This window comes from Schistocerca cancellata, chromosome 4 (genome assembly GCF_023864275.1).
Source record: "Schistocerca cancellata isolate TAMUIC-IGC-003103 chromosome 4, iqSchCanc2.1, whole genome shotgun sequence".
NCBI lineage: Eukaryota > Metazoa > Arthropoda > Insecta > Orthoptera > Acrididae > Schistocerca > Schistocerca cancellata.
In genome coordinates this window covers 508,737,051-508,753,330 of record NC_064629.1, presented here as the reverse complement: position 1 = coordinate 508,753,330, position 16,280 = coordinate 508,737,051, and positions in this window count along the sequence as shown.

Genomic DNA, 16,280 nt, shown 5'->3' with positions numbered 1-16,280 from the left:
TAGAATTCCACAGGAAAACCATCTGGTCCTGGTGATTTACTAACTGCCCCTTGCCAAGGGTGTTCACAACATAATCACTGGTGATCTCCTCCAAAAGGCACGCCGACGCCTTATCATCAAGTGTGGTAGTGAGGATTTGGCGGACTGCTGCCAAAGCTGCATCATCGCGGTAAGCGTCCTGATATAGTTGGTGATAGCGTTCGACGAATGCATGGGTGATGTCCACTTTTGTTTTCATCCTGCTACCATCTGGGAGATCCAGAGTGTGTACCAGTTTTCGTCGTCTTTGTCGTCGTTCAGAGATTATGTGGTGCATGGATGGAGAGGTTCTTCGCCGATGCTGTCCTGCCATCTAGTATCACAACACCTTCAAGCCTATGGCAGGTAAGGGTGAAAATCTTCACTTTGGCGCTATGGACTTCGTTTGGCGATCGTGGGATGGTGGGAGCTTTCTGAGACCACCATACTATTAAAGTCTCCGCCTATAACGATGCAGATATAGTGGCTCCAGAATAGAGGCGCCCGTTCTTCTGTATAAAACGTGACCAGTCTCAGCTTTTATCTGTCCCAGAAGGAGCGTATACATTAAGAACTGGAGTGTCCTCCATCTCGAACGCCAGTTATTGTGCCGATGGCAAGTATATCACATTGGTTTCCTCTGTTCCATCTCACAGAGTTGTTCCACTGCCTCCAGCAGCAGCAGCAGCAGCAGCAGCAGCAGCAGTAGTGATGCAAGTAGTAAACCTATAGAAGTCTGGGAAAGTCTCCAGTCGAACTTCCTGCAGTAGAGCACGCATCCACTTTCGCCGCCCTAAGCATATCGCGCAGCAGTTCAAGTTTGATAAGTGTGCCTCTCATGTTGAGATTGACAGAGGCAATCTTGTAAGCTTGCAGCTGGTCTGCGGGCAGTGGGACGTTCATAACGACAGGGGGAGCAGTTGTAATCGCAGCAGCAGATCAACCACGTCGAGCCGCCCCTTCACCGCACAATATGTCCTGTTTTCCTGTGCATCCTCGGCAGAAGATTCGGGGACAATATCATCCGCCCTGCCATCTAGTCAGTGGTAAGATCTTCAGAGCCCTCCTCAAAGGGACGTGGTGGCTGCCGAGGTATTCCACATGACAAAGGGCGTCCTTCGTCGCGTTGGTCGGCAATCAACAGTTGCATGTTCGACAAGAGCGAACCAGCTGCCGAACTTCCGAAGTACTATGGGATTTCTCTTCACCTCCCCCTACAATTGGTGGGGCGTGAGGCGGGACTGTATTAGGCGTCGGTTGCCCCTTTTCGTTCCGTCTTGACGTCGCCAGCGGCAAAAGAGTCTGTAAGTGGTCGGGCCCGTCGATCTGACTGGGATCCGTCTGGAGCGCCGCTCCTAATGTGAGAGGTAAAAACGTCGGGGTAGAGAAAGGTATCAGATCCGCTTGTCGGAGCTGGGCAGTCTCGCTGCAGACTCTCTGAGCGAACGTGGCCCTATTTTCCGCAAACCTAGCTGGTCTCTGGCTGGCCGTCGTGTAAGGTGTTCGTCCTGCATCCTCCGATGTAGAGGTAAGACAGAATATGCTTACTGAGTTCAAAGCGTACTCGTCGCACTCCATTTAGTACAGGGTACGTGGTAAACTGCGTTCACTTCTCCGTGACGTGGCTCTGAATCGTTCCATAGCGCCTGAGTGCTGCCGTCACATCGTTCACTGGCACTTCGAACAGGGGTTCGAATATGCAGATCGTACTGAGTCCAAGGCCCGCATGATTCACAGTCACCGTCCGAATCTCGGAACTTCAGCCCATCTCTCATCTTCACTGAAACTGTGTCACGTGCAGAATAAGTTACTAATTTAACGTAAACCACGCTGTTCACAATTGAGAGGTGGATTGGAACAAGATGGGCGCAAGGGAACTTCACATCGTCTCGAAGAAATCGTTCTGTTTAAAGTGCTTTGGGACCTGTATATATATTCGAGAAACTGAATTTAAGCATCGATATCCGATATGAATTTGCCATTCCTTCGAAAGACACCCACTTGCGCGAAAGCCGCTGTAGCTCGCAAACACCTTGAAAGCGCGCCGCGGCGAGGACGTAAATAGCCCCCTACGCACCGCTCTGTGGACGAGTGCAAACCGTAATGCGCATTAATGTCTGCAGTTAGCAACTGAATCTTACGCTGACACCATAGTTACTGCGCTGACATCGCTTATTCACGGGGAATAAAATCAGTCTCCGAAGTTTTTGGACGGGCAGTGTGGGCGCGTGCTGAAACTTCAGCTTATAACAATAGAAATACAGGTGAGAGAGAACGGATTGAATGGCTCAAATGGCTCTGAGCACTATGGGACTTAACATCTATGGTCATCAGTCCCCTAGAACTTAGAACTACTTAAACCTAACTAACCTAAAGACATCACACAACACCCAGTCATCACGAGGCAGAGAAAATCCCTGACCCCGACGGGAATCGAACCCGAGAACCCGGGCGTGGGAAGCGAGAACGCTACCGCACGACCACGAGCTGTGGACAACGGATTGAAGAGAAAATAGATTCTCTAATACAAGTTGAAGGAATTAGACCAGAGCGGAATGAGCCATTGATGCGAAACATGATCCAGAATTAGTATCAGGAGAGAGTAGGTTACTGGGAGTGAGAATTTTACAGTTTACGACTGGTATTTACGATACTGCAGTGCTTGTGTTATTCCGAATTACGATGCAAAGTTCCTTCGGACATGCATGCATGTGCGAAGAAAGTTTGCATCGTAATGTGGAATAATACACCCATAGCTGAAATACCCGCCGAAACCATGGAATCGACTTTCATGTAAAATGTCTCCTCTGTACGGGAATATACATAATGGACGTGCGAGTACGGGTTATAAGTACAGGGTTGATGGCATATGGAAGTTTGGATCAAGGCCGTGAGTCACGCTGGGATGACTAACACACACACGCACGCATGTCTGAAGGAACTTTTCCTCGTCATTCGGAATAATACAGGCAATGCAGAGTCGTAAATATCATATCGTATTTTGTAAACTTGTCTCTTCCAGTAATATACTCTCTTCTGAGACTAATTCTGGATCAGATCCCTCACCAATGGTTCATTCCGCTCAGGTCTAATTCTTGTAACTTGTATCTGAGAATCGACCATCTCTGCAATCTGTCCTCCCACATCTGTATTTCTGTTTTCTTCCCTTTAAGAATCTGAACACGAGTACATTGCCCGTCCAAAGCCTTCGGAGACTAACTTTATTCCAGGCGAATAAGCGACGTCAGCGGAGTAACTACGGTGCCAGCTTAAACAAACCACTGCAAACAACAATGCGCATTCGACCAGTCAGTTGTGAGCAGCCAGTGGTAAGTAGTGGACATGTGATCGTAGTGTGTCAACTTCTTTCTGTCATAAATCGCAACGGAGTAACATCTCTAAATCAAATATTAAAAAAATCCTCTAGAACGTTTTTAAAATCAGAAAAGTTTAATGCACACACCTTGACTTCCGAACGAACAAAGAACACGTGGACGCATGTCACGACTTGATTGAAACCCAAAACGGGATTTTCTATTTTTTATTAATTCAGTTTCTAAACTTTTCGAATCGACAGTGTATTTACGTTCGACAACATAAATTTGCCTTTTCTCTAAATCCTCTCGTGACCATGAGCCTTGCCGTCGTTGGATGGCTTGCATGCCTCACTCGATACAGATAGGCGTACTGTAGGTGCAACCACGACAGAGGAATATCTACTGAGAGGCCAGATAGACATGTAGTTCCTTAAGAGAAACAGCAGCCTCTCCAATAGGTACAGGGGAAAGCCTGGATGAATGACTGATATGCCCTTGTAACATTAGTCAACATAGACATGGTATGTTAGTATTGCGAATGGGTGAAAGCAAGGGGAAGTTATTTTTCCTGAGTACATGTAGCTCTAGCCTGTGGTTAAATGATGACGTAACCTTCTTGAGCAAAATATTCTGGGGTTAAGTTGTCTCCCATTTGGATCTTCAGAAGGATGTCGTCATTAGGAGAAACAAAACTGTAATTCTACCGGTAGGAGTATGGAATGTTAGATCCCTTAATAGGACAGGTGGGTTAGAGAACTTAAAAAGGTGACTAGTTTAGTTGAAGTTCGATATAGTGAAAATTAGGGAAGTTCAGTGGCTGGAGGAAAGGGGTTTCTCGTCAGGAGAGTACACGTTTATAAACACAAAATCAAATAGTGGTAATGCAGGAGTACATAGGTCTAATAACGAATAACTTAACAGGAATGATGGCAAGCTCTTTGAACATTATAGTGAACGAATTTTCTTATCCAAAATAGATACGAAGCCAACACCCACGTCAGTAACACAAATTTATCTGCTAACTATCTCCACAGCTAATGAAGTTTGGAGGTGGCTAAGCTGTATGCCACCCTTATCCTAATATATGAGAGACATGATTTAGCGATTGCGCCTAGAACCTTAAGGTCGGTCATAGTAGTGATTGCAGAGACAGCACTAACTACCTATGCATGCCCTTTATTTATTGGGATTCTATAGCCGGAGGTGTAAAAGACGCACACTAAGTTATTCAGGGCAGACGATAATGACGCAGCGAAGGGCGGGTGCAACGGTTGCTTCCTTAGGATGCCCACAGCAGGGTCCTTTCAAATCTGGGCCATAAACGCACAGAAGGGAGAAAGCGGTGGGTTGGGCTTTTGTGAGGGTGGATGGACTGGCGCGGGACCCCGGCACATCCCTACATAGGACAATGCACTCAGATCAGGCTACTGTGGTAAAAATACGAATCTTTCACTGCTTCCGTCAGCCCAGCAGTCAGACAACATAGACCATTTGCAGGTGGACGAAAAAAGATGCGCCGGTGGCATGAAAGAATTTGCAGAAATGTTATACCAACGTACAGAAGTATAGGGTGCAGAGGGAGATAACATTAGAAAACTGCTCAAAAATCACCGTGAGCTGTGTCGTTATAACTGTGTGGGTGACTGTTCCAGACAATGCTAAGAGAACAGAACCTATGTTCTTCTTTTTTATTCCCACGGTGGTCAAACCGAGCTGGCAGAAAGAACATGCATTGTCATTGTTGGACGGCATGTGATGTCCATCCTCCATCCCGCTTTATGAGCAGAGAAACGGGATAATGAAGTGGACTGGACCCTATAAATTTATAATATTCGCCAATGTTGGTGTCAAAGCAGGAGACTGGATCCAAGTTGAAGAGGTGTGAAGGAGCTGTCTAATTGTGTAAGAGTACACTTCTTAGGGTGTGTGAGTTAACGAGCATTTCGCTCTCATTTAAGTATATGGCCGAAAGGGACAGCCTTCCAGGAAATGTGAAACGAACCCCGTTGTCCAGGACCGTGTGCCACAAAGAGGGCAGATTCGCCACGAGATGGGGAAATTCACAGGCGTCTATTGTGCTGAATGTGGCCAGGGTGATCAGGCCTAAGCACCGTAGTGTGCGAGGGAGACAGACGAGAACCTACATCATAGGGAAATCCCGTAGGAGCTGTCTGTGGCCAGGGAGGCCTACCTGTGTTAAATATGGTGGACCTAACACCAGCCATAAAGGGAAACATTTTTGAAAACTATTTAATTCTGTAGTAATTCAGGGAATGAAGTCACAGTCACTTTAATCTACCAATTTTCATGGTGATCCAATCAAACTTGATTATTGATCATATCTATAGTAGTTTAAGATTTACTATTAAAGTGAAACTAATAAGATTTGTAACAAAGACCTGAATGCCAAAATCTGAACGCTTTGGTCGATCTTAACGTTCTACATTTCATATAAAAGCGCATAATTAAAATGACAAATGTCGTAAATATCAACTCTGTAACTTTATTTGCTTAAAAGACATAGTTCATTTAAATTATCAGTATTTTCAGTTTTGCATCAGATAATTATTTCCTCCAGACAAAACACATTGAACGATGACAGCATGACACACTACTGAATCATTAGATAATAGAATATTTGTTGTAAAGTTTAGTGCATAATAGTTGCTTTTGTTTTTTATTTATTTATCAGAAAGCACATTTGTGCAATGCTACGTGCTGTGACATTCACAGTTAAGAAGGAAATTGTACTGGTTTTATGTGAAAGAATTTAACTTTTATTATGTAATGGATATTATTGTTACTTTATTTAGAACGTGAAAGTGGTCAAGCTTTGGTTGTTTAAATATGTTAAAATGTAAAATAATGTAGAATAAGCTGTAGCCAATCAGATGGACGGCTTCAGAGAAAGGAACTGCACTAGTCAGTTGAGCGACTATGTTCGATACGCGGGAGACGCGGCCAGAGACGGGCACAGGGACAGTGCGGGTGGAGACGCGAAAGCGGACGGTCGGTCTTTAGGTAGCTAAGAAGTGCAGCGACTTAGAAAATTTCGAGTTGTGTGGTAGCGCGGGACTTAGTGTCGTAGCAGTGAGCAGACGCGCGCTTGGCGTGAACTCTAACTTTTCGCGCAGATAACGAGGTGCAGTATTGGACTTGTATATGGCGATGAGATTGTGAATGATCGAACTGTGTCAAATGGATATGCGCTTGAGCATAATAGTAACTCTAAATAAGATCACTTCCGCTATTAGTTTGCTTTCTGAATAAACATTATTCTAACCAAATCGCAACTGTGTGGCCTATATCATTTATGGGTCGTTCATTTAGCGCCCAATGTTATTATTAGTGTTATATATTTGTATTAACTTTGTATGTTTCATACAATTTCGCAAACTTGCCATGAGCTAGAAAATTTAACCAAAGGGTCACAAGTGTCTAAATTAGGGCGTGCAATGCGACACGTGTGGCTCAACCACTAGACGAGTTTGAGCCAAGACATTTCGACGAAGAGGAACCGCAAGTGAGCCCGAACATTTTTAGGATGTTAGCTCGCAGGTGGAGGTTAGAAGAGTCGGTGGCACGGTTTCCTACTCTGAGATTTAGTCACCCAGACTACCATTATGACTAAACCGAATGCTGGGATGTGATATAACATAAGGTGCATACTATTTTTAATGTGTCGGCGCCAGTGGTTAGTCACTTGAGAGCCTTGGTACCACATAGATTGTATTAAATCTGACTCGCAGCGGACCAACGTCCACCTAACGTTTATTACGTGTCGTAAACACCACAGACCACGAACTTTTATTTCTAGAAGATTTTTGCCTCTCCAAGATAGTTCTGCTCTCCCACTATCGATGCTACTCACTGTAAGTAATCTTGGGAAGCAACAAATCAGCCAAGTAATATTGTAATGAGAAAGGGTGTTGAAGCAAATAAGAACACGAACCTACCGTGATAAATAAAATATAATTCAGAGGTGCAGAGTCCTCCAATAAAGCGCATGTTACAACTGCAAGGGATTGCTATTACAGTAATGTTTGACACCTGTAGTTAATTTCGAGAGTACACAAATAACAGAATGTCAGACTAGCGTCTTCTCTTACGCACCTTATGATGACACATCTCTCATTTATGTTCATAAATTATCTTCACAATGAATCAAGCTGTATTATTCATAACAATGCAATATAGTTGGCCCCTTCTAGAAAAATCTGTCTTCTCTTTACGTACATAGAGTTTAGGTACCGGTTTCACTAACAGTAAAACAATTAATTTTGCACTGCCACGCAGAACTTCTAGTGATGCAACTACAACAAACACTCACTCGTTTGAACATTACATTACACAATGAATTTAGATTTGTTTAACTGCACTCGACTCTACGACCATCTTGTGTACAGTAAAACCTTGAAGACTTACCAGAAATTCACATCAGCGCCGACCCATGCAAGAAATCACTTACCCACGATGATGAGTTTGCAGCTTGATTACGATACGTGGTTCTACCATTGTTCCAAAGGTCATCACAGTTCCAATGAGACTTCGTATAACACAATCAAAATCATTGCTTCGCGGTGCACTTTCACTGGCGTATTAAATTGTGGAATAACCTGTCACTACTCAATTGCTGTTACAGACACTCGGAGCAGAGCCCGGAAAGCCATTTGTACTTTAAAAGTACTTACTGATCAAATAAAGTTAGCATTTCATCGGAGCAGTCAGATACGTGTCTGTCCATCATGAAGGAACCAGACCGACTCTCTAGAGTGAAAGCGCCAACCCCAAACTAGCGCTCTCCTCCACTTTATTCATACGCCCACGCCAATGAGTAATCAAGACATTACTCATTTTATAGATTAATGAAGGGAAATAGCATGTAAGAGAGGAGATCGTTTTCTGAACTCCTGTCCTCAGTTACATGCTTTAGATTACATTTTAAATATGTTTTTCTTAATCTGAAAGGCTAATAACAAGTGGGACTATTTTCTCGAAACGCCGATATCTTGCAGTATCGCCATCGAAGTTCTGCAAGGGGGGGGGGGGGCGGGTTTCCCCTCACCACTCACAACCCTGCGCATTCAATACTGATCGTTCGACCGCGCCAGGTATCCGCGAGGTCTTGGGCGTCTTGTCACGGATCGCGCGGCTCCCTTCTGTCGGAGATTCGAGTCCTCCCTCGGAAATAAGTGTGTGTGTTGTCCTTAGCATAAGTTAGGTTAAGTTAGATTAATTAGTGTGTAAGCCTGTGGACCGATGACCTCAGCAGTTTGGTCCCCTTGTCCTTACCACAAATTCCCTGATCGTTCGACGTATGCTTGTCCACTGCCTTCTCCATACTCTCATTTATGTTTACTTTGATCAATAAAGAAAATATATTAATTCATTTCGCCTAATGGGTGGCGTGAATTACTTTGGTTTAAATTTGGGTGAAGCCCTTACATTATTATTATTATTGTTATTATTATTATGATTATCTTCTTTCCTTTCTCAGACCTTAGGTCTGGTTAAAAATGGAAAGTGACGCGGACCTTGATCAAGCGTGACTTCCTTTTAACTGTACGGTATATGTTACATTGCTTTTAGGAACTTTTGGGTAATTGAACATGTATCAATAATTACAGATTTCTGTAGTTGTATATATAAATTTGGATGTAGCTGTATTGCGTTGATGTACTGGTGGATATTGTGTGGTGTGACTCCTGTAGTTGATAGTATAATAGGTATAATGTCAAATTTATCCTGATGCCACATATACTTGACTTCCTCAGCCAGTTGGATGTATTTTTCAATTTTTCTCCTGTTTTCTTCTGTATATTTGTTGTATTGGGTATGGATATTTAGATTCGTTGTGTTGATTTCTTCTTTATATTGGTGAGTATGATGTCAGGTTTGTTATGTGGTGTTTTATAATGGTTCTGTTCCGGTATAATGTGTATTCATCATTCTCCAGTACATTTTGTGGTGCATACTTGTATGTGGGAACATGTTGTTTTATTAGTTTATGTTGTATGGAAAGATGTTGATGTATTATTTTTGCTACATTGTCATGTCTTCTGAGGTATTCTGTATTTACTAGTATAGTACATCCGCTTGTTATGTGATCTACTGTTTCTATTTGTTGTTTGAAAAGTCTGAATTTATCTGTTGTGGTATTGGGATCTTTAATAATATGCTTGCTGTAATTTCTGGTGTTTATTGTTTGATCCTGTATTGCAATAACGAATCCTTCCGTCTCACTGTATATATTGCCTTTTCTTAGCCATGTGTTGGATGCGTCTTGATCGATGTGTGGCTGTGTTAGATGATACGGGTGCTTGCCATGTAGTGTTTTCTTATTCCAATTTATTTTCTTCGTATCTGTTGATGTTATGTGATCTAAAGGGTTGTAGAAGTGGTTATGAAATTGCAGTGGTGTAGCCGATGTATTTATATGAGTGATTGCTTTGTGTATTTTGCTAGTTTCTGCTCGTTCTATAAAGAATTTTCTTAAATTGTCTACCTGTCCATAGTGTAGGTTTTTTATGTCGATAAATCCCCTTTCTCCTTCCTTTCTGCTTAATGTGAATCTTTCTGTTGCTGAATGTATGTGATGTATTCTATATTTGTGGCATTGTGATCATGTAAGTGTATTGAGTGCTTCTAGGTCTGTGTTACTCCATTTCACTACTCCAAATGAGTAGGTCAATATTGATATAGCGTAAGTATTTATAGCTTTTGTCTTGTTTCTTGCTGTCAATTTTGCTTTCAGTATTTTTGTTAGTCTTTGTCTATATTTTTCTTTTAGTTCTTCTTTAATATTTGTATTATCAATTCCTGTTTTTTGTCTGTATCCTAGATACACTCCTGGAAATTGAAATAAGAACACCGTGAATTCATTGTCCCAGGAAGGGGAAACTTTATTGACACATTCCTGGGGTCAGATACATCACATGATCACACTGACAGAACCACAGGCACATAGACACAGGCAACAGAGCATGCACAATATCGGCACTAGTACAGTGTATATCCACCTTTCGCAGCAATGCAGGCTGCTATTCTCCCATGGAGACGATCGTAGAGATGCTGGATGTAGTCCTGTGGAACGGCTTGCCATGCCATTTCCACCTGGCGCCTCAGTTGGACCAGCGTTCGTGCTGGACGTGCAGACCGCGTGAGACGACGCTTCATCCAGTCCCAAACATGCTCAATGGGGGACAGATCCGGAGATCTTGCTGGACAGTGTAGTTGACTTACACCTTCTAGAGCACGTTGGGTGGCACGGGATACATGCGGACGTGCATTGTCCTGTTGGAACAGCAAGTTCCCTTGCCGGTCTAGGAATGGTAGAACGATGGGTTCGATGACGGTTTGCATGTACCGTGCACTATTCAGTGTCCCCTGGACGATCACCAGTGGTGTACGGCCAGTGTAGGAGATCGCTCCCCACACCATGATGCCGGGTGTTGGCCCTGTGTGCCTCGGTCGTATGCAGTCCTGATTGTGGCGCTGACCTGCACGGCGCCAAACACGCATACGACCATCATTGGCACCAAGGCAGAAGCGATTCTCATCGCTGAAGACGACACGTCTCCATTCGTCCCTCCATTCACGCCTGTCGCGACACCACTGGAGGTGGGCTGCACGATGTTGGGGCGTGAGCGGAAGACGGCCTAACGGTGTGCGGGACCGTAGCCCAGCTTCATGGAGACGGTTGCGAATGGTCCTCGCCGATACCCCAGGAGCAACAGTGTCCCTAATTTGCTGGGAAGTGGCGGTGCGGTCCCCTACGGCACTGCGTAGGATCCTACGGTCTTGGCGTGCATCCGTGCGTCGCTGCGGTCCGGTCCCAGGTCGACGGGCACGTGCACCTTCCGCCGACCACTGGCGACAACATCGATGTACTGTGGAGACTTCACGCCCCACGTGTTGAGCAATTCGGCGGTACGTCCACCCGGCCTCCCGCATGCCCACTATACGCCCTCGCTCAAAGTCCGTCAACTGCACATACGGTTCACGTCCTCGCTGTCGCGGCATGCTACCAGTGTTAAAGACTGCGATGGAGCTCCGTATGCCACGGCAAACTGGCTGACACTGACGGCGGCGGTGCAGAAATGCTGCGCAGCTAGCGCCATTCGACGGCCAACACCGCGGTTCCTGGTGTGTCCGCTGTGCCGTGCGTGTGATCATTGCTTGTACAGCCCTCTCGCAGTGTCCGGAGCAAGTATGGTGGGTCTGACACACCGGTGTCAATGTGTTCTTTTTTCCATTTCCAGGAGTGTATTTATAGGCATCTGTTTTTTCCATCGCTTTTATGCAGTCGCTGTGGTTATCCAATACGTAATCTTCTTGTTTAGTGTGTTTTCCCTTGACTATGCTATTTTTCTTACATTTGTCTGTTCCAAAAGCCATATTTATATCATTGCTGAATACTTCTGTTATCTTTAGCAATTGGTTGAGTTGTTGATTTGTTGCTGCCAGTAGTTTTAGATCATCCATGTATAGCAAAAGTGTGATTTTGTGTTAGTATGTTCCAGTAATATTATATCCATAATTTGTATTATTTAGCATGTTGGATAGTGGGTTCAGGGCAAGGCAGAACCAGAAAGAACTTAATGAGTCTCCTTGGTATATCCCACGCTTAATCTGTATCGGCTGTGATGTGATATTATTTGAATTTGTTTGGATATTAAGTGTAGTTTTCCAATTTTTCATTACTATGTTTAGGAACTGTATCAATTTAGGATCTACTCTGTATATTTCCAATATTTGTAGTAACCATGAGTGGGTTACACTATCAAAAGCTTTTCGGTAGTCAATGTATGCGTAGTGTAGTGACCTTTGTTTAGTTTTAGCTTGATATGTCACCTCTGCATCTATTATCAGTTGCTCTTTACATCCTCATGCTCCCTTGCAACAGCCTTTTTTGTACTTCATTTATAATTTTTTTTTGTGTTGTATGTGTCATTAATTTCTGTGTAATGACTGAAGTTAATATTTTGTATATTGTTGGTAGGCATGTTATGGGGCGATATTTAGCTGGTTTTGCTGTGTCTGCTTGATCTTAAGGTTTCAGGTAAGTTATTCCTTGTGTAAGTGTATCAGGGAATGTGTATGGGTCTGCAATGTAACTGTTAAATAATTTAGTTAGATGAGAATGTGTTGAGGTGAACTTCTTTAGCCAGAAATTTGCTATTTTATTTTTTCCAGGGGATTTCCAATTGTGCATAGAGTTAATTGCTCGGGTGACTTCATGTTGCAAAATTATCACTTCAGGCATTTGGGTTTGACCATACGTTGCTCCAGAAGTGTTCCATGTCTGTTATGTTTGGTGGGTTGTCTATTTTAATGAGTGTGTTATCTATTGTCTCATAAAATTTCTTTTGGTTTGTGTTGAATGTTTGGTTTTGTTTCCTTCAATTTTCACTTTTTCGTATCTTCTAAGTCGTTTGGCCAATGCTTGTAATTTCTGCTTCTTTTCGTCTAATTGCTCTATCGCTTCTTGTTGTGAGATTTTACCTAACCTTTTTCGTTTTTTGCCTGATATTTCATTTCTTATAAATTGTGTTAGCTGTCCGATGTCTTTTCTCAGTTTTTCTATTCTGATCTGTAGCCTGTGTTGCCATGCTGGTTTTGTGGGTTTCTTCTGTGTGTTGGTTTGTTCTGAACTCTGCCTAGTGTGTATATTTAGTGTAGTGAGTGCTCCTATATAAACCAGTAGTTGTAACTCTTCCATAGTTGTATTTTCATTTATTTTGTTGTGTATGATTGTGTTGATAGTTGTTATTGTTGTTTCGACTTGTGGGTTATTTGGTGGTATATACAAGAATGGTCTAATGCCTGTATATGTGTCTTTGTATTCTATATATGTTAGCTGAAATTTTTCTTCTATATCTAACATGCGTGTCACTTCATGTTCTATTTGTGCTTGTTTTGATGGCTGTCTTAAGATTTCGTTTTCCTCTGATTGTTTAATTGATGCGTGGTGTTCTTTGTTTGTTTGCTCTGGGATGTTTGAGTCAATTACTGTATTTTCTTCTTCTTCTTCTGATTGCACATTATTTTGTTCCAGTATTTGTTGTACTTGCTGTTTGATGTTTTCTAATTCTGACTGGGGTATCCTGTTATTATTATTATTATTATTATTATTATTGTTAAAATTGCTATTGAAGCCTTTAAATAAAATTGCGAAACAGATTGGATATATTTATACAGTACTACGTAACGGAGTTGCTACGTTACAAGGAAGATCAGAGGAAACGGTCACAGGACATGGAGGAGAGGAGATTCGGTCATGGGATGCAAAACAGAGATGTATGCTCAAGGGAGATGCAGAGTAGAATGACTAACGTTCGGATCGTGGACGCCGACATCAGCAGAGCACATACACATGACAGGCAATGATGGAGGGCCGCCTCGAGTACTGTGGTTCGACAGCAGTCGACGCAGCTCACGATAAGAATACATAGCGGCAGCAGCAAGCCATAAACAGATATATGTAGCGATTCGTTTTTCGGCTAGAAACGGCGGCCTCTAGAATGGTCGCACTGCACCAGCAGCAACATTATATTTGTTCACTGTCTGTTCCTCGCCCTGCAATCACTGTTTACCCATTAAAACAAGGCGTGTCTCGAAATATGATAAGATCATGACATCTACTGCATGAGATCCCTACTTGTCTCCAAACCTTGCCAATACATACTAATGACTGTTAACATGAACTCCTGTATATAACTGAGATGTTATTGTGAATGATTATTAACCCTTGCAATGTACAACTTTATATTGATGGAACCAATTCCAGATATTGTTATTGATGACTTTAATTTCATAGTTATTAAATCCAATGTCAAAGTAAAGAGACTCCCCTAAGGATAGGGCCTTTTAGACTAGATCACAGTATAAAAAATCCATATCATAACTTATTAATTAGCATTGTATCATGGGGAGAGAGCCGCTACTGAAGTCAGACCAGTCGGGTCCGATTGTGAAAGCACAACGATTACAAGAAACAACGAAGGTCTCACAAAGTGACTGAAACAATGTGTGATGAGAAAAAACAGTTTATTCAGGTAGTTACGGGAGAGCAAAATTTAATTCTGATGGAGGCCTGGAACTCGATTGTAGGAAAAGAAACAGAAGACAAAATAGCAGGAGAATAATGACTGGGAGGAAGGAATGAAAGAGGAAGCAGCCTGGTTGAATTTTGCACAGAGTATTATTTAATCATCGCTAACTCATGGCTTAAGAATCATAAAAGAAGGTTGTATACGGGGAAGAAATCTGGAGATTCCGGAAAGTTTCAAATTGATTATGTTACTGTAAGATAGAGATTTTAAACTGTAAGACATTCCCAGGAGCGGACGTGGACTCTGACTACAATTTATTGGTTATGAGCTGTAAATTTAAAGTGAACAAATGGCAGAAATGTACGAAATTAAGGAGATGGGACGTGGATAAGTTGAAAGAAGCAGAGGTTTTGGAGAGTTTCTGTGGGAGCATTAGGCAACGATTGACTACAACAGGGAAAAGGAATAAAGTTGAAGACGAGTGGGTACCTTTCAGAGACGAAATAGTGAAGGCAGCAGAGGATCACATAGGTAAAAAAAGGGCCTGTTAGAATTTCTTGGATATCACAGGAGATATGGAATTTCATGAAACATTAAAATATAAAACTGCAGCAACTGAGTCAGCCACAAGGGAAAACAAACGGCGAAAAAATATGATTGACTGGAAGTGTTCACTGGCTAGGCAGGAATGGCTAGAGAACAATGTAAGGATGTAGCAGCGTTTACAGCTACAGAAAATATAGATACCGTTGATGGTAGAAGTAAAGATATCTTTGGAGAAAAGAGAAGCAGCTGTATGCATGTCAAGATCTCAGATGAAAAATCAGTACTAAACAAAGAATTAAAAGCACAAAGGTTAGAGAAATATATGGGGGGCGGGTATATCACAAAGGAAATGCGTTGAAGGAATTGGTATACAAAAGGAACAGAACGTAGATAAAGATAAGATGAGAGACACGATACTACGAGAAGAATTTCACATGGAGCTGAAAGAATTACAGTGAAACATGCCCCTGGAGTAGACAACATTCCGTCAGAACTATTGATATCCTTGGGACACGTGGCCATGCCAAAAGTATTCCACCTGGTGTGCGAGATGAATGAGAGAGGCGAAATACAATCACATTTGAAGAAAAAAGTAATAAATCCACCTCTAAAGGAAGCAGTCGCCGACAGATGTGAATATTTCCCAACTATCAGGTTAATAAGTCATGGCAGCAAAACATTAACACGAATTATTTACAGAAGAATGAATACGCAGGTAGAAGCCGACCTTGGGGAAGATCAGTTTAGATTCTAGAAGAATGTTGGAATACGCGAGGCAATACCGACCATACGACTACCATTAGAAATTAGATCAGTGAAAGGCAGCATTTCTAGACTTAGAGGAAGCTTTTGACAATGCTGACTTGAATACACTCTTTGAAATTCTGAAGACAGCCAGGATAAAACAGAGGGAGCGAAAGATTGTTTGTACAGAAACCAGACGGCAGTAATAAGTGCTGAAACGTGAAAGGGAAGTAGTAGCTGAGAAGGGAGTGACACAGGGTTGTACCCTATCCCTGATGTTTTTCGGGCTATGCATTGAGCAAGCGGCAGAGGGAACCAAAGGAAAACTCGGGGAAAGAATTAAAGATGCGGGAGAAGGAATAAAAACTTCGAGGTTGGTCGATGACCTTGTAATTTTGTCAGAAACAACACAGTATTTGAAAGGGAAGTTGAACAGAATGGACAGCGTCTTGAAAGGAGGATATAATATGAACAATATCAAAAGAAAACAAAGGGTAATGGGAATGTAGGCGAATTAAATGTGGCAATGCTGAGGAAATTAGATTAGGAAATGAGACACTGAAGGTAGCAGAAATGTTCTGGTATTTGGGCAGTAAAACAA